Genomic DNA, 26,466 nt, shown 5'->3' with positions numbered 1-26,466 from the left:
AGACTAATTTCCCACTTCACCGGTAAAAACAGTATAGACATGAATCAGTACACACACAACAGTCCCCCACTTTGCACATTTGTTGAGTTAGCTAGCAATATTCCGATGCTGTGTGTGGAGAACTACACAATGTCAGAGTGACAGAGGCAGTGCATCTGGGTTTTAAAGTGCTGGATGCCTCTGACTTGGAAAACAGCTCTGTTCCATTACATCAGACACCCAGTAACACAACACCATGAACCTATGTGAGCATCACAAGTCCAGGCGGGTCACAAGTGAAATTCCCTTCGTTGCCAACTGAGACTGACATGTGCTGTTGTCATAAATATCACACTGTCCAATTCGGTCAAATTGGTGGTCTTGAGAATAAACAAAGGTACAGTCTGTCAAACTGAAAGGCATCTGCCATGCTCAAGCGTTAGGCTTCCATAATGACAATTTGCTGAATCTGTCAGTTAAAACACTGTTTTGTAATTGGGAGGTGGGGGGGGGAGGATTTTTTTTAACCTTTAGGTATTTGGTTTTGTTGTGGCTTTATTTGTTATTGTTTCAGTCTGTTTGTCAAGGCATTCAAGCCCACATTACTACAAAGGGAAATAAGTACAGCCTCCCTGGCAGGGACATAACAGTGTATGGATTTTGAAGGAGAGAAGATGACTGGAAGGCTGTTATAACTCCCTCAGACCCCACACCTGGTTAGCTGGGAAACAGCATTTCTTCAGAGCCATCCTTTCTTTCCTCTGTGGGACTGGGAACCTGGATGGAATAATTGAAAGCCAGTGTATTAAGCATAACACATCAAACTACTGTTAACACCCAGCCTCCTGCAAGGCTGCCTCCTAACAGCTCTGTTTTCTGCCTACAGTATGTGCAAGCAAGTGGAACCATCACATGCCCTGCATGCTAAAGGCCGCAGCCTTTGTCTTCTCCAAGTTCTGTCTATTTCAGAGGCTAACACGCAGCAATTAGTCTAATTAATGTGAAACAATGAGCTGTGTTACCACTTATCAAATTGATTGTTCCCCTATCAAAACAAAACAGGCTGGCTTTTTGATGTAATTTCAAGAGATGATTTGAAATGTCATGTTGCTGCAAGCCAATTACCTTATGACTAGAGTCACGGTCAACAGAATACATAATTAGCATGAGTTTGGGAAGGCTGCTTACTGCTAGTATGTTAATTAACTGTCTTTTGTCATAAAACAAAAAGGTTGTACGAAAGGTTTTGAAATAGGTCTTTTTTATTTACATTTCTTTGTGCTTATCAATGTGAGGCATGACAATGCAAAAGAATAGAAAATTTTAATTCCACTCCTTCAAATTAATACTCAGCTGCAAGGTCAGGCATAATGTGCTGGCTGCAATACCGTTCACCTCAGTCTAGTCCTGCCCCGGTGTATTACATTACTCGTGGAGTTAAATTAAGTATCGGGTAAAACTCGAATGTAAGAAATACTGAGCTTGAGGAAACAAATCCCCTAATAGACTTATTTGGGGTCTCACATGTTTTTGTGCATCTTGTCAGGGCTGGACAGCGCTCGGCTGCCCTGGGAATTACATTCAGGTGTCAGCTTTCTATTTCAATCTTGAAATTTGGAGAGAATAAACCCATCATCAAATGATGTTATTGCCTTTACCTCACTATGGTAGAGACAGAATGCATAATGGGCACCTGTAGGCTTGTAAAGGAATCCTATCTGCGAGGCCAGGGCTCCCTAACTCATCTGTAGCTTCCTCTCATAGGTGATAGCTTGGCAATTCCACATTCTTGATTAAGGAACCAATTCTGTGTTTCTGGAGCTTTAATGCAATCTGGGGGCAGCTACCATCAGTAACTGACAATTAACAATCAAGTTCATGGCAGACTTATGCCATGGTTTAACATGACTATTAGAAAACTAGCTTCTGGTTTGGAGGACAAGTTGGAAGTCCCCCTAATTCTAATACTTTTGTTCCACCATCTAACGGCATTGTTTTCACCTGCAAAGACAGTTGGGAGAGGTTCTCCTGGGCATCTCACAATTTTCTATGAGAAATATGTTGTGTGGGTGCTTAAAAATGCTTCACTTTTTCTCTGGATGTGGTTCAGGTCTGATAGTCATATTAGTAAGTTGCTCAGGAGTCTGAGAAAAACACACCACTTTGCTATTTTCGGATCAGTTTAATTTACAAACTAGACTTTCTGTCCTAACTTGTTTCCATTTTTCAACATAGTTTCTTTTATTTATGATATCATTAAAATCCTTAAAATAAGATATAAGGCCAGGTGTGGTGGCTCATGCCTGTAATCCCAGCACTTTGGGAGGCCGAGGCGGGTGGATCACGAGGTCAAGAGATCGAGACCATCCTGGTCAACATGATGAAACCCTGTCTCTACTAAAAATATTTTAAAAATTAGCTGGGCACGGTGGCTTAAGCCTGTAATCCCAGCTACTCAGGAGGCTGAGGCAGGAGAATTGCCTGAACCCAGGAGGTGGAAGTTGCGGTGAGCCGAGATCACACCATTGCACTCCAGCCTGGGTAAGGAGAGCAAAACTCTGTCTTAAAAATAATAATAATAAAATAATATAAAATATGATATGAAAAATACTAAATAAAGGGGGCAATGCCTTTTCTTTCGGAGTGTGGGTTTCTCATTTTGCTGATGCAGGGACAAGAACTTTGGGGTTCAGATATTTGACTGGAAGAAGGAAGATCTCAGCTGTGCTGGACAAGAGAGGACAGTAAGTTTCTGATACTCTCTTTTTGCAGTAGATTCTCTTCCCTTTGCCCATTAAAAAAATTAATCACGAATTGTTATTATGTTCTTTACAGTGAGTAGATGGGGGAGAGAGAACCAAGATGAGGATGGTTACCTAAGCAGCCTGGCTCATTAAATAGTATTAATAGCTAACCATTGCTGAGTGCTTTTTAGGTGCCAAGTACAGTACTAGTCCCTTTTTAAATTTCAGACAAACCACAAAGCCCAGTAGAGTCATGGGCTTAGTATATGGGGTAGCTAATAACAAAAGAAATGTGCTAATTTCACAGCTGGGCATGGAGACTCTAGAGCATCTGACACCTGTTTCAGAATCAAAAGGTCTTAGAACCCTACTGTTGAGTGAAATCGTAGAAATATACTTAACCTAACCACCCTTCCAGTGTGGAATTCTTTATTCTTTTTGAAACAGAGTCTCACTTTGTTGCCCAGGCTGGAGTGCAGTGGTGTGATTTGGTTCACTGCAACCTCTGCCTCCCGGGTTCAAATGATTCTCCTGCCTCGGCCTCCTGAGTAGCCGGGACTACAGGGCATGTCACCCCGCCTGGCTAATTTTTTATATTTTTAGTAGGGATGGGGCTTCACCGTGTTAACCAGGATTGTCTCGATCTCCAGACGTAGTGATCCAGCCGTCTTGGCCTCCCAAAGTGCTGGAATTACAGGTGTGAGCCACTGCACCCAGTTGTGGAATTCTTTCTATAATGGCCCTGACAGATTGAAATGAGACTCCTTTCAGGGAGCGGTCTCTTTGATGGAATTTGGAGAAACATCCAAATATGTTCCAAAACTTTTTGGATCCGTGCTGATAAGAAAATTTGGAATTTTTGATGTTTGGTTGCTATTATGTTACTCTAAAGCTAAGGCAGGGTTCATTGATCATGTGAGGGGCTACACCTCTGAACTTGGGTTACTTAGAAGGAAAGACAAAATCCATGTAAAATGGCTTGGCTGAATAAAAGTCCTATCTGAATGAGAATCTTGGGTGAGTCTTAATGAGAAAGCATCAGTGAATCTAAAATTACTTATTTATGTCTTTATTGCTATAGGCTCTGCCATCCAGGTTGTAATACAGTTGCATGCTCATGTCTCACTGCAGCCTCAACCTCCCAGGCTTAAGCAATCATCTCACTTCAGCCTCCCAAGCAGCTGAGACTACAGGCACATGCCGCTCCACCATCTAATTTTTATATATTTTGTACATGGGGTTTCACCATGTTGCCCAGGCTAGTTTCAAACTCCTGGACTCAAGGCATCTGCCTGCCTCAGCCTCCCAAAGTGCTGAGACCATAGATGTGAGTCACCTTGCCTGGCCTGAATATAAAATTTTAAATGTGGAGACAATACATTAGGTTTGAAAAACAAGTGTAAAGGTTTACTTGTAGCATGATTTGCTCCCAGCTCAGGTCCCAATTTAACCATTCCTCAGTTAATAAAAGTCATTAAGAACAACATCAAGTTTCGTGATATAATTCTGTCAAAGGATTTTCCTTTTTTTCTCAAATGGGAAAGAAAGAAGAAAAGAGTTAGAAGGGAATGAAAGAAAGGAGCCACAGTTGTTAAGTGGCTATTAGTTGCCAGGCACTGTTCTAGCTTACATGTCTACGTACCTTTGTACAGGGGACGAGGCTAAATTTTTGTACTGCGTCATTAAGTTCACACAGCAACCCTGGAAGGTGTGTACTATTTTTCTAACTGTATCTTTTTTCCAATGTCAGTGTTAAGTCAAGAAGCCTTAGAAAGGGAAATTACACCAAGGCTCTGAAACTAAATTTGACTCTTAAAATTCGACTCCTTCCAAATATACAATGTGTGTTTAAATTTTATTTTAATAGCTGAACAAGGGTCTGACTGCTTTTTTATAGAAAAAAAAAAAAAAACGAGAAGACCTCCAATTGTCATCACTAAAAATGGAAATGGAACCAAATGAATTGGGGACAATAGCTCCATCCTATGAAGCGGTATGATGAGTTACATTTCTCTCATGGAGTCTTGAGGATGAGGAATTTAAGGAATGCTGAGTGATAGCAACATTTTTGTGCTGAATTCCAAGTGTTTTCCTGAAATTTAAGAACATTTTAAGACAAATCAGTGTGTTTAAAAAACAAGGTATTTTGGAATTTTGTTCTCCTTAAAAGCTAAAATTCTTCTGAAGTGTTTTCTTCAGTTTTAAGCAAACCTTGAGCATGCGCAGAAAACAAGTACTCAACGGAAAGCAACGTTCGCCAGCCATGTAACAAGTGGGCCCCCAAGCCAATGGGACTGTTGCTGCTCTTACTGCAGAGGTAAAGGTAGAGGAGGGCTCTCTGGAAGGACGGGGGTGTGGCACAGCGAAGGGCTATGAAGTGAGCTGTCCCCACAGACACATTGTTGAAATGGCAATCAGGCACTTGGCTCACCTCCGCCACCTTGCACAGAGCTAAGCATCACTTCATGTCAGAACAAATTGGGAAAGCTCAAATCTTTTTTCTTTTCTCTGACTTCAGTGAGATGAACGCATAAGCTCAGGGAATGAGGAAGAGAGAGACGGAGAGGGGGAGGAAAAGAGAAGACAGTTCAGCTCACATGAAAGCACTGTGACATAGCTGCACACCTGAAAACTGTTCCTGGGAACTCTTAGGATCTTTTGTGAGTGGTGGCGGTGAAAACAGAGAAGCGGCAGAGCCAAGTTGCCACTTTCCTGCATTCAGATGAGCAGGACTCAGGTTCCTTCCCCAAACCTGCACCGGACACCTCAAGACACGCCTTCAGGCCTTCGTGCAAATGGCAGAAACACTTGGCCCTTTTTTCTATGCCATCTATTTCTTTTGTTCTTGCTTACAACCTGCTTATCTACGTTCAGAGCACACAGCATTACAAATTAATCCTTACATGACTTCACAGTGGCATATATGTCAGTGTTTCTGTATATTAAGGCTCAAAGAAAAGGTAAAGGCCTAGAAAGAATCCGGCTGGGAAGATGGAAAGATGCTATACACGGGAGGAGAACAATCTTAGAGAACAGCTGGATAGACTCAAAGTATACTTGATAAAAAGACAGTGCTATGTAAGATGTGGTGGTCAGTAAGAGAGGGCAGATTATTTACATATACATATACATATAATATAATATATATAAAATGTATCATGGATTTTATATATATATAATTATCCATGATATTCTATATGGTATGTAGTTTATAAATAAAATCTGCCTCCTCGAGTATTGCTTTTTGGAAAGTAAAGCTAATTCTTAAACAAAAATGGATGTGTGTGTGTGTGTGATATACATGTATATATATAACTATGATATGTATAGCTATTATACATATACATGCATATAAATTATATAACTATGATATATACACATATATATAACTATGATATATATATGTGTATATACACATATATATAACTTTATAATATATATATATCTCCATCTTTAAGTAGCCCCACTTTCCAAAAAGCAATATATTTAGAAACAGACCCATAGAAGATGCATAGAAGAACTAAAATATAGCCTGCCTTTATGCACAGCCCTGATCATACCAGATCACTGGGCTCTGTTTTGAGAGGCAAAAATAAATTTCAGAAACTAAAGAGAATAACAATGAGTAAAATACTGAATTACTGGATTTAGCACAAATATGAAGAATGTTAATTCTACAAAGATTTCTTTTTTTAAGTAGGAGATGATAGTTGCTCTTGAGGAAGTGTTTAGTATGGGAGAAGATGGGACCTATCAAATAAGATGAGATAATATAAATATTTCATTTAGTCATTATCATTTCTTTATGATGATGAGAAGACATTATTATCATATTTTTTATTCTAACTGATAAAAAATGGTCAATCTTCCACATTTGTAATGGGCTACAGCACACTAATCTTAGTTTGGCATAAAGCTCATACAAACCACTCAATATTTTCAATATAAATGTAATGACTTCTGATTTTAGGGAAACATAGCGATGTTAAAAAAAATCACTAGTTAACTCTAACCTCTCCTATTGGTTGTTTATGTAAGTATGTGCGCTTGCAAAAAATAAAATAAACTTTCTGCATATTCATTACGAAGAAGACGGATGACAATCAGTAGGAGAGACAGCAAATTTCTTGAGGATTAGGCTCCAATTGGTTGAATTTCAACATCAACCTGGCAATTTTACTATTAAGTCAGCAGAAGTGAGTTCTTATACACTATGCCACTTACTACCGGAGAACAGGCAAAGGGAAAAGAACACGCTAGAATAAATTGTGCATTATTTCTGGCATTAGTTAAAGGAACAGAGCATTATAAGAAAAAAAATACAGTACCATTGATTTTTACAGGTGTTTAATACAGATAAGCTGAAAAAAGGGTTTCCATTTTAAGCCTAGTGATGGCTAAAGATGCATTCAAATATGTTCAAAAGCAATCTAAAGTCTTCTAAAACGGTGTTTAAGCTATTCAAGCAAAACGTAAATAGTTTTTGTCATAGTACTGAGGAAAGCGGAACAAAAACAGTGTCCGGGGAGCTGACTCTGGCACACTGCCGGCCACTGGTCAAATCAGGGGGTCATTAAAACAGAGGTAATACTGTTTATCCATTACATGATCACAGGTTATTTGGGGAAAACATTAACAGACTGTCCTTAGAAATGTAGGAGGCATAATTACCCTGGAAATCTCCAAGTCCCACTCTCCAGAGAAGATAACCAAAAGAAACAATTATGTTAAAGAGTCAAACATATGCTGAAGAGAGTTACTACATAAAATAAGTAAATCCATGACTTTTTTTAACCTTGTCTGTTTTTAACATATTTCTTTAAAGTTCAGTTTGAAAGAATAGAAACATTTTTGCTTTTACCAGACAACCATAAATAGATACACATTGAAATGCTTTGTAAAAACCAAATTAAAAAATACGGTTACGTCTGCACATCCGCTCAATGCATAATTTTTCTATTTACTTATTTTGGGGAGTCCCTTGGTCTCCAATTTCTGCAGAGCTATTTGTTCATACAGTAGATTGCATAATGAACAAGGCAAAAAAAGAGCGACTATTTTTGACCACGCAGACCTAGCATTCGAAGGTGCTATAAGAACATGAGAGATAGGTTTGTTTCGGGCATTCTTCACTATGTACTAGGTTTTGTTTTCCTCTCTTTAGCAATCAGTCTTTCTTTCTTAGAAATAAATTTGGTAACTCTGGCTCAAATATAAATTCAATTCCTATGGATTTCCAGCTCTTGTACATCTTTTTAATCCACCCCTTTTTCTCCATGACCATGGCCAGATACTCACTTCTTTCTCATTACTACTGTGATCCTATCCTTGCTGATGATATAATGAGTGCACTTGCATAACCATTTGAGAAGGATTATTGTTGATCAAAGTCCCTCATGTCAGTTGATCAACAAGCGTGAATTTAGGGTCTGTTTTCCATGCCTTGTAGCAATGAGGACAGGGCTGATATAAATGAGGACAGAGGGGGTTCCATATACACAAATATCAGCCTCCATAATAAGTATTGGAATAATTACAAAACATGATGTCAACTGAGAAAAAGAATGCTGTGCAGCTGAACAGCTGAATGCTGTGGATTACAGGCCAGTGGAGTAACCAGAGTTAAGCTGGATGGGGTTGTTATACAGATGCCCAACCACTAAGAGATCCTGTGAGCTGTGATGGCTGATTCATGTTCTGGAAATGCTAGAGTAGAAAACCCACGACGGAGATACTTTTGTCTGTTAAACACTTGATATGTCAGAGGACCTCAATTAGTAACCTTGCCAAGCCTGGTTAGTGATAATTCTGGACAGTAAGTGGCTCAGCTGTGACCCTCTGTGCGTCTCAGAGTTTCCATATGGGAAATGTCATGGGACTCCTTTGTGTTATAAAGGAAGACTTTGTGGTATCAGTAACTTAATAATATTCTGGAATCCCATTGTACTTGTAATATTATGGAACTTAGTTATAATGGGTCATGGAGTATGTCTCAACACAGACGATAACAGAATCTGTATAAAACAAAGTCATAGCTAGTGTCTATTTTAATTCTACATAGGTTGGGTGATAGGGTAGCAAGAACATACATTTTTTTGAAGCTAGAAAATTAAGGTTCAAATCTTTGCTTGACCAATGGTGAGCAATGTTTGGTAAGTCATTTAAGTGCATCAGTGGCTTATCTGTAAAATGGTGAAATAGTGAAACCTGCCTCCTCCAGGGATGTCACAGTGGAGCTAAGGCAGGTGGATATGCAGGAAAATGATCATAAGTGCCTGCACACTATACCCACATAATTGTTATTTTCCTTTACCTAGATTTGCACTACAAAGTCCTGATTATACGGGGGGAAACCATTCAGAAAACACACTCATTTCCCTAGGATAGAATTCCGACCACTCTTGTGAATTTGAGGAATAGTATCTCAGTTGCATTAACTGGTATTTATTAATGTATTATGAACCTCTGCTGTGGCATCTGATTCACAATAAAGAGATTAAGCATACTAATTTGTCATTTATTTTCCAATGCCTGCAGCAGCACTAGTATCCCAGGAGCTCCTCAACCCAATTATTTCCCATTTTGCATTACTGCTGAAAGTAGTGCTAATGTGCCCAAAAGGCTTTAGTCCTTGGTCATGAAAAAAAAAAGCTTCGTCTCTCCCTTCCACAATGCTATTGTCGTTTGCTGAGAAGAAACACCCCGGACCACAGGGCCATATCTAGTCATCAAACCAAATTAGCAGCCTGACTGCTCTGTGGACATGAACAGCAGACCTGTGCTTATTAGTAGTTATTTTTGGGGTGGAAGAGAATTCCATCTGTAGAATAAAATTCACTACCTAGAGGGAGTTGAATTATATGATGGTTATATACACAAACTGTTTTGTTTGCTTGTTTGGGGAATTGCTGGTCAAAATCACTCAAATAACTGGCGAATTCAACTTTTTTCATCTCAAAATATTAATAAGCAGTTGTTTAGCTAAACCCAAATATTAACGTGCAAACTAATTTGTGAGTATAGACACAACTCATTATTAATAGAAGAAGCATAAAGATTCCTCATTTTCTATGCTTTTAAATCCAGCCTTATAAATAGTTTTTAACGCTACCATGTAATATTCTGCTACCTTCCTCCGTCTCTCACTTTGAAATGTGCTTTTTGCTCATCCCAGGAGTTTCTATATTGCTTAAGGCAAAATACTCCAGCGTACCTCTACAACTATAAACTGTAAACATTTCTCAGCCTTTTTCTGTCCAAGGCTCAGAGCCCATTTAAATGTCTGTGGATAGTTTCAGAAACATACAAGACTCCACAGACACCAAAAGTAATTATTGTCAATACTTGCCAATTTCCCCAAGAACAAAAATTTATATTTATAAAATTTGAAAATTTGACCCTTGAGGAGATACTGACTGAAAACAGATTGTTATTTATTTCAAATATGTTCAGCACCAAATCTGAGATGCAGATTAAATTAATCTCCTATGAGTCTATTTCTTACCATTATTTTCTTAAATCCTCCCCTCACTTTAATCAGGAATAGGAATGTTAAAGGGCTTGACACAGGGAAGAAGCATAGATTAGTGGTTAGCAAAATAGCATCAAAGCCAGGAAATGTGACGTCTATTCTGGGCCAAGTGGTCTTAGGTGAGCACATTATTTACAGCCTCAGTTTCTCCATATAGAAAACCAAAAGCATTGCGCACACTGAAAAAGAGACCTTTACTGTGGTGACATTGTTCAATGCTGACTGTGTCAGGCACCAAGCTCAGGGCTTTAAAAGGATTACCTTGTACCCATATAATCTACTTCGAAGTAGATAATATTATTATCCAGATTTTACAAATAAGGTAACTGAGGTATAGACACGTTAAGTAAATGGCCAACTGGGAACCAACTGTGGAGGCTGAGCTCTAACCCACAGGCAACACTGCTCTATACATTGTTGGTCTGGCGTCACTGGAAGGGCTTTGTGGAGTGGGGTATGCTACATACCTCATCCAGAACATTTCCAGAATAGTGGCCCAGATTTTCCCCTCTCCTCTTGGGGATCTGTGCCACCTGCCCTGGGAAAAAGACCACCCGGACTCAGGCCTCCCTGGCCTGGCTGCACCTGGTAGCTCCCACATACTGCGGTTGCGACACAGCAGTGCTTTATCTGCCAACTGAACCCGGGACATTTGTGTTTGGTTCAGCGCAGCTGGTGGAGGGAGGCTCAGATTTCCACCACGCTGAACACAATGAAGCGGCCCTGTCACAGGACCATTACGAAAGCACATGCTCCCTAGCTACTTTTTGTAGCATAAGGGTGTAGACTATTTAAAACTATTCCCCGCCTCCAGCTCTTAAATGCCTGCCTAGGAGTCAGGTTCATCCAGAGGTCTATTGACCATATGTTATTTGATGTCACTTTTTTTCTGTGTATGGGAAAACACACACACACACACACACACACACACACACACACACACACAGGCTTCCAGGGGAAAATGTCTGTGATTGTCGGCAGCCTGGATACCAAATGGCTCACTTGCAAAATGTAGAGGAACAATGCTGCAGGTCCTCTGCTCAACCCTGGTGTCTGCAGGAAAAGCCAACTTGTACTTGACTTGCCCAGATGCTAAAGGAATGCCTCTTTCACTACCAGCATTCATCGTGGGTCATCAGAGTTAACTCGCCAAAATGGGAGCAGAGGTTTTACCACATCACATCCTGGGGTACCGTATGGAGCTTGGTTTCAAAATATATCACATTCATGGGTGTTCATTAGAAACTGTGCTCATTTAATAATAACACATCTCATAATTGTGGACTTAATAGGAGCTATTAAAAATGATAAGTATGTGGGGCAATGCACATGTTAATTAGCTCAATTGAACTATTCCGCAATGTACACATATTTCAAAATATGCTGTGCCCAATAAATATATACAATTTTTATTTGTCAATTAAAAAAAAAGAAGAGGTACCGATCTTCACATTCCATGATGTTGGTTAAACAGTGAATACTAACATAACGCCTTTTGTGGCGAGGCCGAAAACAAATAAGCATTAAGCTACAGTAAAGGAATCACACTCTAAGAAACACACCCCAGTACTTCAATGTATCTGAAATAGGGTTGAAAATGGCGCATGCCTAAGTTTCCTGAAATTCCAGAGTTTTTACATGCAGTTGCTAGATCAATATTTGCACATTTAAAAGATCTAAACTGAGTTAAGAGATGTTTGGTATCCACTAAAATCTCACTGAAGGGAAGAGAAAAAGCAAATGATACATACAACTTTTAAGATGTTTTGAAACAAGTTCCCCAATAAAGAAGGCTTTCGAAGAGGGCAAACACTGAAGATTTGCTAATAAAGAAAAATATCTTCCCAAATAAGTGATTCAAAGTGGGTCATCTATCATGGCTTCATTACCTTACTCAAGGTTTAGAAAAAACATTTCTTAAACTTTCAATATTCAGATATTCTCTTTACAAAACACTGACTGCCTTCTTTCAAAAATCACAACCAAATTTACACAATTTTGTAGGAAAGCATCAAGGAGTGCAAAGTGTTGTTAAAGGAAAAACTAAAAAATAAGAAAATACAGGTTTTGTGGCTCAATGTGGAACAGGCTTTCTGAAAAGGGGAAATATTTCAGGAAAACTTATCCTAGGCACATATTCAAATAATGTCTGAAGTTGCAAAAAGACCCTGGGAAATGAACTCTTCTCCTTTCCACAAATATTGAGCAAACAGCTACCAGATGCAAATGAACTGCTGAACTCAATCCTTGGTCTTAAAAATGTATTTCAATAGAATAGCCAATGTATCATCTAAGTATGAAAAAGATGTACCATAATAGCATTCTGAAAAATGAATTAGGAACACATTGTCATCAACTCCAGGAAAAATAATAAAGGTAGAAAAGATTAAGAGGCAAGCACATCTTTCGGAATTGTAAAACGGGTTTATAGGTCTTCTAATAACAACTTTTACTCAAACCTTACATAAATAGGCTTAGATGATACAAATATTATGTGGGCTGTGTGGACACTCCCAGGTTCCTAATCATGTTTAGGGATTACTCGACAGAACAGAGACATTTCATTCCTATTGGGCCGAGGGATTACAGCAAAGAAACATCTAATATTCCATTTTTTAATTTCATGCATTTTTTATTTACCTTTAATGATGCTGTATATATTCATCATCCTGAAATATTAAAACAGTATGAAAAAAGTAATAAATTGGTAGAAAATTTAGGGAATAGGAATGCAACAGCACGCAAATCATACACTATCAAGTGCTTGATACACATTTAAAATTACTGCCTACTACGGCAAAGCCAAATTCCTAGCAGATTTCTGAAGCACAAAGTCACAATAAGAAGATCAGCAGAACAGACTGAAATAATAGAATATTCATCCCTCTAATCCATATGCAATTCTTTAGGGCTTTTTTTTTTTAACAATGCATATGAGGTCTGACTGTATTCAAGATTTAAATAAGTTGTCTCCTTCTTGCTCCTCTCTATTTTTGTAAAAAAATGAAAGCATATACAGTTATCATTTCTGCACTGCTGCACCAACAATGACAAGGTTAGCACATTGCCTCGCACCTCAAATGAAACAATAGCATTTTTAAACAACAAAAGTGTTAAGAAGAAATCCATTTATTCTTCCCACTAAAACCTCCTGAAACAGCTTTTTGGGAAGAAGAAAAGTTGTCATTATTCATGGGGAAAACGAAGTGAGGTTTTTGTCATTTAATTACCAATTAATGGATTGATACTGTAATATCATATTGCATTTAAATACTGAGAAGAGCTAAGGTTGGCATTTTATCTTTGCTTCACTCACCTTCCTTTGCAGGGAGATGAGAGTGCCTATCAGGCGTTATTCAATATTGTAACAAGGACTAGAAAACTGCAGAGGAATAAGGAACCATCATCTGGTTTGGCATGGGTACTTCTGGAGAGCACTTGAAACTCTGAGAAAAAGAAGGGGCACAGTGGTCATCAGATGCCCTTTTCAACAAGGTGCCTGCCATGTCCTCATCCTCTTTACCTATGTCCTCATTACTATTGTCCAGGGGTGTTGTGTGTTTCTTTTTCTTCTTCTTCAACTTTTAAGTTCCTGGGTACATGTGCAGGATGTGCAGGTTTGGGACAGAGGTAAACGTGTGTCATGGTGGCTTGCTGCACAGATCATCCCATCACCTAGGTATCAAGCTCAGCATCCTTTAGCTATTCTTCTGGATGCTCTTGCTCGCTCCTCACCATCCCCCACAGGCCCTGTGTGTGTTGTTCTCCCGATGTGTCCATGTGTTCTCATCATTCAGCTCCCACTTGTAAGTAAGTACATGTAGTGTTTGGTTTTCTGTTTCTGCGTCAGTCTGCTGAGGATAACCGCTTCCAGCTCTATCCATGTCCCTGCAAAGGACACAATCTCATTCTTTTTTATGGCTGCAGAGCATTCCATGGTATATATGTACCACATTTTCTTTATCCAGTTTATCATTGATAGGAATTTGGGTTGATTCCATGTCTTTGCTATTGTGATAGTGCTGCAGTGGACATATGTGCACATATATCTTTATAACAGAATGATTCCTATTCCTTTAGGTATATACCCAGCAATTCCCTTGCTGGGTCAAATGGTATTTCTGCTCTAGATCTTTGAGGAATTGCCACACTGTCTTCCACAATGGTTGAACTGGTTTACACACCCACCAACAGTGTAAAAGTGTTCCTTTTCCTCAGCACCTCACCAGCATCTATCTGTTCTTTCTGTTTGTTTGTATATGCTATGTCTGTCTTTAATGGGCCTTGATTGTCTCACAACAAGGAGGAAAATCAACAAACAGAAACTACTTTAAATGCTTCCTATTCTTTAAAGTTTTCTGTACATCTTCCTCCTTTTTTAAGAGGCTTTCTTTTCCATTCACCCAAAAGCATTGGCCCCTACCTTGTGCTAATGTTTTTTTTATTGTTGTTGTTTTGAGATGGAGTTTCGCTAGTTACCCAGGCTGGAGTGCAATGGCGCGATCTCCGCTCACTGTAACCTCCGCCTCCAGGGTTCAAGCAATTCCCCTGCCTCAGCCTCCTGAGTAGCTGGGATTACAGGTAGGCGCCACTATGCCCAGCTAATTTTTTGTATTTTTGGTAGAGATGGGGTTTCACCATGTTGACCAAGATGGTCTCGATCTCTTGACCTCATGATCCACCCGTCTCGGTCTCCCAAAGTGCTGGGATTACAGGCTTGAGCCACTGCGCCCGGCCTGTGCTAATGTTAATAGCAAATTTCTTTTGGCTCAAATCACATTCTACCTCGCAGAATGGTTCTTTGCCATTTAAGCATGTCTTTTATGGGACTAAGTCCCTTCAGGGCAAAAGCTGAGTCTTCATTTTCATTCTTTTCTCTCATGCAGTACTGATCACAGCTCTCTGTACCTAGTGGGTATTTAGTAATTTTTTTTGTCATTGTCACTGAATTGACGGAAGCTAGTTAAATGTTTTATTTGGTTATGATCAGTGCTTTTCAGTTCACCATTCAAATTAGACAGTCCCACCAGTTGTGGACATGGTTGTTACTATTACTAATCCTAAGCAGAGGCCTGTTTTCCCACCTCAAACACTGACCATAACAGCAAAGAGAGTACACAGCTTTGCAGAACAATGGAAATGTGTACAGGGTATGGAGCAGACATAACCAATACAACTGTAGAAATAAGAATTCCCATTATTGACAAGTAATAAATAAAATGCCCATCTAAGCTCTTCTTAGTATTTAAATGCAATATTATATTACAGTATCATTTAGGGGAGAAAATAGGGCTTCTTCATAGACAGTGATGCCACTACATCCAAATTTAATAAGTATGGTCAGATTTTAAATAAGAAGAAACATTTTAAGTAAATTCTCATATCCCAGACTATAGTTCTTAAGGTCCTTTGCCAGTCCCTCTTTGTATTTGTATAGCAGTAATGTGCACCATTTACATCCGACACTCAATACATTTCATAGTCAAGAGAAACTGAGAATTCAGTTTTCTTTCTTCCATTCCTCCTTGAATGTTTTAAGTTTATTATTTCATTCCCCTTTAAAGAGATGAAATAGCTTGAGAAAAAATATTCAAAATATGGAGTGACGAATGGCAAGAAGAAAAGAAAAAATCAACTCATAAAGGTGATGCAAATTGTAGGAAAAAAAATCAAACCTAATTTACACTCCCTCTGCCTTATGTTAAAGCAAACTGTCTTCAATTCTGATCATGACAGGGTGATCCTATCTACGACATGGTATCATCTCTTTTTTCAGTTCAAATTCCCATGCCAGTAAGCCTTTCGACTCTAGGCACTCATTCAAAAATTCAGGAGTGTTCTCAAGTTCTTGTGTGAACCAAGATGTGTCAACCCACAGCAGGTGGTTCAGCTGCTCTGAGATCCTTTGCTCAGTATATCCAGCCTTTGGCTAAAGCCTCTAACAAACAATGCATTGCTGTGCAATTAGCCACCGTTCTTGTTAAGGTTAATAAATTACCTGCTATTTATAACTGTTAACAACAGGTCAACGGTGTCACATATGAGGGGGTGGAGAAAGTAGTAAAAGTTTGCTAACCTTTAAATTCTATACCAAACACCAATTCCATTCACGAAGGCTTGTCTCCCCTTTCCTGTGAAAGCATCCCTTCTCTTGTCTACGTATCTTCTATCTTCTTTATGGTTTCATGAACTTTGCTTTCCCTGCCTTTGTGCACTGATAATATTTTATCAGACTTTTTGAAAATATTTCTAAAACAGAAATAAACGACATTATGAAGTTTTCAGAGCCTGACTTGTTTTTGTAGATTCAGCTGCATGTGCATTAATTCGTTTAAAAGTAAAGTCTGAGCTAATAAGAATACACCAGGGTAAGCCAAGTGATATAAACAGTTGGAAAGAGAAGCCATTGGTGACTATGGGTGTCACCCGTCTTCCTTACTTGCTCCCTCCTTCCAGGAGAAATGTGTCCTTTTACCCTCACCAGGACGTGAGAATTCCCACTTTCTGGCCCATACTTTCCCTATTTTGAAGTTACTATTTAGTAGGGTTTTCTATTTGCTGGAAAATATTCTAAATGTTTTACCCATTCGACTGAACCATTTGAAATTCTAGGGTTTTTGTTTTGTTTTGTTTTGTTTTGTTTTTTTAGTGGGGCTCATAATGGTTAAATATTAAAAATTCCTAGGCCAAGCACAGTGGCTCCTATCTATAATCCCAGGGCTTTGTGGGGCCAAGGCAGGAGGATCACTTCAGTGCAGGAGTTTGAAAACAGCCTTGGCAACATAGTGAGATCTTGTCTCTACAAAAAAATTGTAAATTAGCTGGACGTAGTGGCATATTCCTATAGTCCCACATACTCAAGAGGCTGAGGTGAGAGGATGGCCTGAGTCCAGGAATTTGAGGTTGGAATGAGCCAAGATAACAGCACTGCACTCCAGCCTGGGTGAAAGAACAGGACCCTGTCTCAGGGAAAAAATAAAAGTAAAAAAAAAAAAAAAAAAAAATTAAATTTAAAAAACAAGAACATTTTAAAAATTAAAAAAAATTCCTTTGTTTCAGCCGAATGTCTTATCTCACTTGTGTCTGACAATGCTATTTTCTGGTGGACAGTATTATACTGCAGTGCCACACAACTACCCATGTACAAAAGCTGAGCTTTAAAACTGGGTCTATGTGGGTTCAAAGCTTGGGATGCTGACCTCCATGTTCTGATGTCCCTGGGTAACTCTCCCTGCCTGACCAAACAGAAGGGGGGTTAGATCTTTGTCACAAACATATTCATCTCTTAAGTGTTTGGTAACTCTTACATGATGAATCACAGTATCTCAGATTGGGACTGTCTACATTTCTCTATAAGGATGGAGATGTGTTTTTTTAGAGTAGTATGAGATGGAAATCATTTGATGGTCAATTTCGGCCTCTGCATAGAAATGTACTGTATCCAGCCTACATGTAAATATGGAACTCTGCCCAAGTAGTTTTAAAAAGTCACTGTTCTAAAATGAGATTTCATTAAGACTGATACTTTGTAATTAAAGTCTGAATAGATAATAATCTATACAAAATAGCTAACACTTGGAGGAAACCAATTAACAAACTCAGCTAAAAAACTTAAACTGTCTCAGGTGTAAAAGAGATGACCAGCAACAAAAGAAAATTGATCTCTTGAAAACAAATAGTGGTATCAAGGTTGTCATTGTACTTCTTAACAAAAATGCTCACAAATCAATAAATTTAAAGAAGGAATCAAGGCCTTAAAGTGGTAAATATTTTTCCCAGTCCTCCTCTTCTAGGCAAATCCATTGGCACACACCTGTTGTTATTTAACAAAGTGAATTAGGCAGGTGTGTGGAAAGCTTATCTTTAAGTCGTCAAGGATTTCTGCTACTCCTGAGTCTCAGGCTGCTTCCGGGTATCATGGATTAGCAGTGTGTTCCTTCATTTGTTTATATAAATGGGCCAATGACTGTTGAAACACTTCAGAACACTTAGCTAAAGCAAACAAAGCTCTTGAACTTTAAATATCCAACAAGAGAAGCTATTGACAAGTAGGACTTTACTTAGCAAATCTCAGTATTATCTGTAACCTTAATACAATCTTCCAGATTGATAAAGAAGCCATACAACCCAGATACTTATCTTCATTTAGATTCCGCATAGAAGACACCATACTGACTTTAAACAAGTTTCCAAAAACAATGCTGCCACCTAATAGTTTTGCTTTGTTTTTTTAAAATTTTTGTTGTTGAGATTGAAGACAAGTTTACCCAATTAGAGAAAGGTAAGAATGTCTTTGACTTGTAGCTTAGCCTTCCAGCTTTCTTATTTCCTCCCAAACTGAAAGGTATTTTAGGAAGATATCCTGTGATGAGAACCTTCGATTAACATCTCGGCACCTGGATTTCATCTCAGTATTCCTATTATCTGAAAGAATGTGTGTAAGTCACAAACCCTTCCTGAGCTCCTGTCTCGAATCTGTAAAAAAAAAAAAAAAAAAAAGGGAGAAGGACTGGATGCAAAGACCTCTTTCAACTCGAATAGCCAATTATTTTAATATTCAATGTATTTACAATGATGAAATCAATCGATTGTTTTATATTGATAGCTAGAGAAAGATGCTACAGTACCGTTGTATATAAGATTGCAGACTGGGCACTGTGGCTCATGCCTGTAATCCCAGCACTTTGGGAGGACGAGGCGGGCAGATCACCTGAGATCAGGAGTTCAAGACCAGCCTGGCCAACATGGTGAAACCCTGTCTCTACTATCAAAAAAAAAAAAAAAAAATTAGCCTAGTGTGGTGGAACACTCCTGTAATCCCAGCTACTTAGCAGGCTGAGGCAGGAGAATCACTTGAACACAGGAGGTGGAGGTTTCAGTGAACCAAAATCATGCCACTGCACTCCAGCCTGGGCGACAAAGTGAGACTCTATCTCAAAAAAATAATAATAATAATAAGCTTGCATAAAATATTCTCAAGTGAAAGCAATGGATACGTTGTTTTGTTTGTGTTTAGGAAGAAAATAACTGCTTCTCTCATGATTCTTGGAGATGTTGATATTGCAATGGTGTGGAGATGCAGGGTTTCATACTTCCTTTGGAATTTCATAATCTTACTTTAGTTACTGCTTGGATATGGCTTTCCTTTTAGCACTAAAACGTAAAACACAAAAGAAAACTCATTCTTTTTAAAAAATTTAAATTATTTTCATTTTCCTTTCTAGGCTGACAAAATACTAAAATACAATAAGTTGAATTCTAGCTTGTCTCAACTTTTAAGTTTTCTAATTTGATGGACATGTTTATCTTCTCATTTCAGACTTAATAGAATCACCCATTTCTGGTAGGAATGTAAGCTTTCTTTACAGGACATGAGGCATTAGACTAAAATAGTTTCTCAGCAGAATTCCAAAACTTCTGCTGGCTCCTGGCCTGTGATTTTTTAACTTACAGTGCAGGAAGCATTAAAGTGGTATTCACATCTTTAGCTACTGATTGCCCTTCATTGCAATAAAAGAGTGTTTTGTATATACTGAACTCTGCAGGACTGAGGGTAGGCTCCAATTGCGATGCATTCTTCTTATTTATCTTTTTTCTGATACAATCACCAGTAATGATGAAGCAAAGTCTAGAGAAGCTTTAAACTGACTTTCTTTCCCCCACATTCCCTAGGGCTGCATTACAGAGCAATGCCCAACATCTTGTCAAATGCCTTGCTGTGTTTTAAGTTTCTCTGTTAGGCTGGGTTTGGTGGCTGATGCCTGTAATCCCAGCACTTTGGGAGGCCAAGGAAGGCAGATCATTTGAGATCAGGAGTTTGATACCAGCCTGACCAACGTGGTAAAACCCCATCTCTACTAAAATACAAAAATTAGCCGGGCATGGTGGCAGGTGCCCATAATCTCAGCTACTCGGGAGGCTGAGGCAGGAGAATCACTTGAACATGGGAGGTGGAAGTTGCAGTGAGCTGAGATCATGACACTGCACTCCAGCCTGTACTCCATGACACTGCACTCCAGGCTTCAGAGTGAAACTCCCTCTCAAATAATAATAATAATAATTTTTTTTTAAGTTTTTTTTTTTTTTTCTGTTTTTTTCCTAAGCCTATATTAGGCAGAGTGTGAACCACGGAATGATAAAATGTAGTCTTGGGTACAGATCCTGCGGGGAATGGCTTTTGAAATTCTCCAACATCTGAAGTTATAATTGGGTTTTAATGGATAAAATGGCTGAGCAATTTATACGTTTAGAAAAGAAAACAGTCTTTCCTAGAGTTTATGAAGTGATAAGCCTATTTCTTATAATGATTAACTGTGAGTCATCCTTTCAAATACAAGCATCCATTAGCATATGCTCCTCACAAGAAATGCTGAAGGCACTTACCAATTTACCAAACTAGCATCTTATTACGGCAAATTTGTCATAGATTTTTATCTGAGAAATGAAGATGGGAAGTAACAAACCACGAGCCATATTGAGTTTGTCGTCTACCTGCCTTGCCTTACCAGGTGAAGAACAATGTTTTAAAAACATATAATCTTGTCTGGATGTGGTCTTGCTTGGAAACAGAGAATGCTCTAGATCAGGAGGTCTGTAGTCTACAAAATGTGACACACAGACAGAGGCCTGTCCTGAAGACTTGATCCATCTGCTTGCTTCTTACCAGAGTTTCCCTTTGCCATCAGTTTCCAGTCCCACACCATAAAAATCATGCAGGCAATGGTGAGCCCTCTTCCCCGTTTCATGTCAAAGTATGCAGGAAACGCAGGCATCGTTACCTCTACATGTCATTTCTGAAAGCTTCTGGCCCAGAGACAAGTCCTTTTTCCACATCCTTCCTGCCCCTTAAGGAAAGGTTTGAATGGAGAAATCACTGGCCTAAGCCTCAGAAGAACAGTGCTTGGAACTGAGCTCCATCGCACATTGGCTATACAGCTGAATACTGCTGAAATGTTCTAATGAAAACAACACAATGTGGATACAGTAATATGCACACTGGGTTGTTGTGAGCATCCACTGAGATAAGCAGACGAAGATAAGGAGGTTTGCAAATGCAATATATCATTGTAAGGGAAATCGGCCCTTTGAATTTTTCTTTTAGCAACAGTTCAGGGGCTGAGACGGAAGAGCCAGAAAATCTGAGATAATGATTTCAAAGTTATATTTAAATTAATATAACTTAAATGGAAGTTAAATGGGAAAAAGAAATAAGTTAATAAATGCACAAGGCAAATAAGTTTGGTTCTTACTGATGCTGGAAGTGTTTGTAGTGGTAAGCTGGGCAGCTTTGGGCTGTAAACACTCGAGACTGCTTATGCTCCGCAAAGCATTTTAGTCTGACAAGAACTAGAGGTCACATGACTCCTTGGCATCAGCATCCTAACAAGGTCCTTCTGGAAATGTAATGATGGGGATCTTCAGCTCAGCACTACTGAAAGACACATAGTTGCAGGCAGATGGGCTTCCCATCCTGATTTATCCAGATTCAAACTAAGTCTATTAGCTCTTCAGTGGCAAAAACGTCCCAACCAATGAAGTCCACCTATTTTCTGAGTTGACAAGGTCAATCAATGTTGACTTTGTAGCATCAAGTTGGGAGTACAAACTCCTATTCAAGTTGCTTATATTTTCCTTGCTAACAAAACTAGAGAAGCAGCAAAGTTTATCTAAAATTCTCATCTTCCAAGATGTAAAGGATGGGCAGGTAGAGTTACTTTGCATTTAAACTAAGTTCTAGTGATAAAGTCATTATGATCCAAGCAAACTGTTTTAGGAAAACACACACACACCCCCATAGAGACATACAGTGTGCAATCAGTACGTCCATGCACACTGGCTAAAGGCACTATTCTAATAGAATGTATTTATCTGGACCAGTAAATAAATGGTAGGATAAAATGTAGTATTGGGATCAAACGTATAGTGGGGAATAATGAGAGCTGGTAGACCTATTGACCTTGAGCTTTGAGTGCTTCCCGTGTGTTCTGGGCTTGCCAGCCATATCAGCACAGTTTACAACCCAGCTCAGAAGTCAAGATAGGTGATAAGCAGAGGTTAGTGACAATAATACTATTGTTAGAATAACATTATTAAATTATTACAGTATTATTTGATATCATGAGAAATTTCCTGGTTTAATTTCATTCCTATACTAATAAGCCTCAGAGGTAAGTATCCTTGACTCTATTTTTCAGATAAGGAAACTGAGGGTAAGGAATTTAATCTTTCTGAGTCCAACGGTCTTTCTTTTCATTGTAGGCCATACTACACACATTCCAATTTCAGATTTGATCCCAGAGTCTTTAGCTAGAATGACGTTATGATTGCTCTGGTTCTTGGTTCAGAAAGGAATCTGAAATTGCTCCTTCATACTTTTATACACTTTGGTTCTAGAAGGGCTTGATAACTTTGCAATAATCAGTTGACTGCATGAAGTGACCTTCGGTATCTGCAATTTTCATGAGGGCCCTTTAAGCTCTTCTCTTTTTCCCAACTCTATGAGCAGGGGGGTGATCCCTGCTGTCCATCACAGACATTGATATGGAAGCCCTGATTGCTTCAAAACCAAAAGAAAAATACAGCTCAGATCTAAAGATGATGATCATAGAAAAAGCCTGAAAGAATTATTTATACGTAATGTTAACAGTGGCTTTCTGTATGTAATAGAATGATGAGTAATTTTCATTTTCTTCTTCAGGTTTGTCTTTATTCTTAAAATATTTTATAGTAGATACGCATTATTTTGTTACTAAAAGAATTAGGTTAAAAATAACAGTGATAGACTGGACTGATTTTATTGCAAAAGAAGTCTCTAAAATGTTCTCTCTTATTGTACTAAGACACTCACCTTATTCTGTCCTGGTTTTTAAAACATATTCCAATGTGACCTATAGTTACACTGTATTTATTCATTGCTCTGGTTTGTCTTCTGATTTCTAGCATCTGACAATAACTGCAGGGAATGCTGAGATAAATCCTAGTTCCATCCCTCACTAACTACACCACCTGGAGTAATTCAGCCTCTCCATTTTCTCATCTATAAAACAGGAATAATTATGACCTACATCTTTGTATGCAAGTAAAGTTTCTTAAAATTCTCTAGTTATACACAATTTTTCCTCTTCCTAAATACAGAACTTATTTCATATAATTCATCTGACGTCTTAAATTGACAGTTTGTATATGTATTCTGTCTCACAAATTGGTCAAATGTATAAATGAATGAAAGGGTATGCAAGGGTACATACCGTATCAAGTGTGATGTATGAATAAAGAAAGGTAAATACAAGCTGGTCACTCACAGTCAAGTAGGTCCTAATATAGATCCATGTAAATAATCACAATACAAGTTAAAGTAAGAGAAATCGAGGAAGAGGAAGCTTAATTCCAAATGGAATCCGAATCATGGAAGACTTCATGTATAAGGTAGCATTTGAAAAAGGGTCTCGAAAGAGGTGCAGAATTTCACAGGGTGGAAACTGGGGATCCACGTGCAAGAATAATTGAGAACTTTTGAATTATCTTTACATCTCTACCTCTTGGTATTGTGCCTACACAAATCATTTCCTACCATTTCATTGTTCATTATTCTCTGCTTAAAACTAACTCTTTCCTGGTTGAAACTATCAAGGATTGAACATTTTTCTCAAGCTCAAGAATGAACCAGAGCCCACACCTTGGAGCTATTTCCCAGAGGGAGGAGTGCCTGGGATCTTCATGGCCCTCATAGCTACTATGGAAATGGATTCCCACGACACTTAACAGTAATCCCATTACTGAGCCAAAGTTGTATATATATTCTGCAAATTTAAGGATTGAAAACAAGTTGTGTTTTTGTTTGATTAGTTTGGGTTTAAAACTCTGAAAGTACCTTAATATCTTTGCCTGCTAATTATTTACCTGTTCGTTTGGTTGATCAGTTGGCATTTTTTGCAAAGCACTTCCTTCACAGAGTGGAGGGAGACCAGGTTTTGTATGTTTCCATATCTGCCTGGTGGAGATGCTGACAGTTCCTGTGTCAGAGGGTTCTTATTAAAAGCACATAATGATAGTAAGAGTTTTATAAATATTTAAAACAATATCAAAATCTTGTAACCAGAATACACACACCTTCGCCATGATACTTTCCTTGGTATTGTAGAGATTGCTTATTGTCTTTACAAGTATTTGGCATTTGTATTTTCTACAAGTAGAAAACTCAGGCACAGGGAAAAAAAACCCCGAAGAACAACTGGTCATAAAATTTAGGTTTTTAACTTTTTCATGCCTAACTGATGAAGCCAAAGGCTTTATTTTAGTGACCAATCACTTTGTTGCTGTGTTCTCATTGATGGTGGAATCCATACGTAAAGATGTCCTTCCTGCTAATGACTCATCTTTTACCTCTTCTCTTTTATTAACTCATCACCCTAGTCTGCGTGTGGAATAGTTGATTACGGTGTGCATCTCCGTGAACACTTGTCAACCTGCTGGTGTCTCAATGCCCCGTGGTTAGGGATATATTAATATATGCAGCATTGCACAGAGAAGGGTCTCAAGTCCTTGTTAAAGATGAAAAACACTAGGATACTAGGATATAAGTATATATGTACGTCCTTAAGTGACATTTATTTTATTCTTTTATTTTAGAAGATTAATTTTCTCGTAAATATGAATCATATTGATAGAATGGCTGTGAAAATCAATTGCAAGCAAGAGCCCCTTTGTTTTGTTAACCTGTGAAGTTTATTCTTTCTCCAGTACTAGAACTGCTACTTGAAGGACACCAGAGCCCCTGACACACCTGGAGTGTATCTGCGAACATACACCCATGCACACCGTCTCTACTAAAAATACAAAAAATCAGCGGGGCATGGTGGCATGTGCCTGTAATCCCAGCTACTCAGAAGGCTGAGGCAGGAGAATTGCCTGAACCCAGGAGGCGGAGGTTGCGGTGAGCCGAGATCGTGCCATTGCACTCCAGCCTGGGTAACAAGAGCGAAACTCTGTCTCAAAAAAAAAAAAGAAAGAAAAAGAAATCATTGAGGACAAGAGGGGTGAGGAAATTGTTAATAACCATCAACATCAATATCAGTCACAGGGTCATTCACTGGTCACTGACCAGATACTGCGCAAGATTCTTTCAGAGATATCTCCAGTTAGTCCCTTAGAACTACCCTATAAGGTAGATACTATGATTCCCATTTTACTGATGGAAAAAAATGAGGTATAACAAAGTTAACATGTTTAAAGAGTCTGTAGTTCCTAAGAGCAGAAGCTAGGACTTCAACCCAGACCTGGCTCACTCCTAATGCCAAGTTTCTGTTTTTTTGTTTTGATCTTTTATTCTTTTCTGAGACAGAGTCTCACTCTGTCACCCAGGCTGGAGTGCAGTGGTGTATTCTCAGCTCAGTCCAACCTCTGCTTCCCAGGTTCAAGTGATTCTCCTGCCTCAGCCTCCCGAGTAGCTGGAATTATGGGTGCCTGCCACCATGCCAAACTAATTTTTATATTTTTTAGCGGAGATGGGATTTCACCATGTTGGCCAGGCTGGTCTCAAACTCCAGAACTCAAATGATCCACCAGCCTCGGGCACCCAAAGTGCTGGGATTACAAGTCTGAGCCATGGCACCACATTATCTGAAATGGCATGTTCTTAACCACTGTACCTCACTGCCTGCTCACTTCAGGAGGGGGATTCACGGAATGAAGCAGTGGCTAAAATAGCAGCCAACTTGATAATGCACAAACTGTGGTATCGGTAAAGGCCTAAGTAAAGCTGTGTTTCGAAATGGAAGCATCAAGGCACTGACAGCACACACACACACGCACACACACACACACACACGCACGCGCAAACACACAGGAATTTTATTAACATCCTTTCCCTGCTGAAACTTTTAATGCAGCCCAACAATGTATTCATTGCAAGGTGCCATTAGGGCCAGGCTCACTTCAAGTGTTACCAATTCATGGGCAGATTAGAGGGCACATTAATAACGTAGTTAATATGAAGTGTTTAGAGCCTCCACATCGGTGACAAATACGACTCAGCCAAATTTCCTGACCACTGAGGCCACGGAGGAACAATTTGGTAGATTTCATCAACAGTTCTAATTATGTTCCTGTCAAGTCGAGAACGAAGTAATCCATAACTGGGGGGTGCTGGGAGACAGTGGCACAGAAGAATAATTTATGCCCAAGGCACAGGGTCCTTTCTGTACTTAGTGTGCA

General features: G+C 38.9%; 1 protein-coding gene across 24 annotated transcripts in view; it reads right to left on the bottom strand.

Moving 5' to 3' along the window:
• The window catches only part of ESRRG (estrogen related receptor gamma), a 656,445-nt gene that overhangs the window by 314,699 nt on the left and 315,280 nt on the right, over positions 1-26,466 (bottom strand). The gene's annotated exons all lie outside the window — the stretch shown is intronic.

The sequence above is a fragment of the Callithrix jacchus genome, chromosome 19 (genome assembly GCF_049354715.1).
Source record: "Callithrix jacchus isolate 240 chromosome 19, calJac240_pri, whole genome shotgun sequence".
Classification (NCBI taxonomy): Eukaryota; Metazoa; Chordata; class Mammalia; order Primates; family Cebidae; genus Callithrix; species Callithrix jacchus.
The sequence above is the reverse complement of the archived record's forward strand: the minus strand, read 5'-3'. Positions and strand labels throughout refer to the sequence as shown.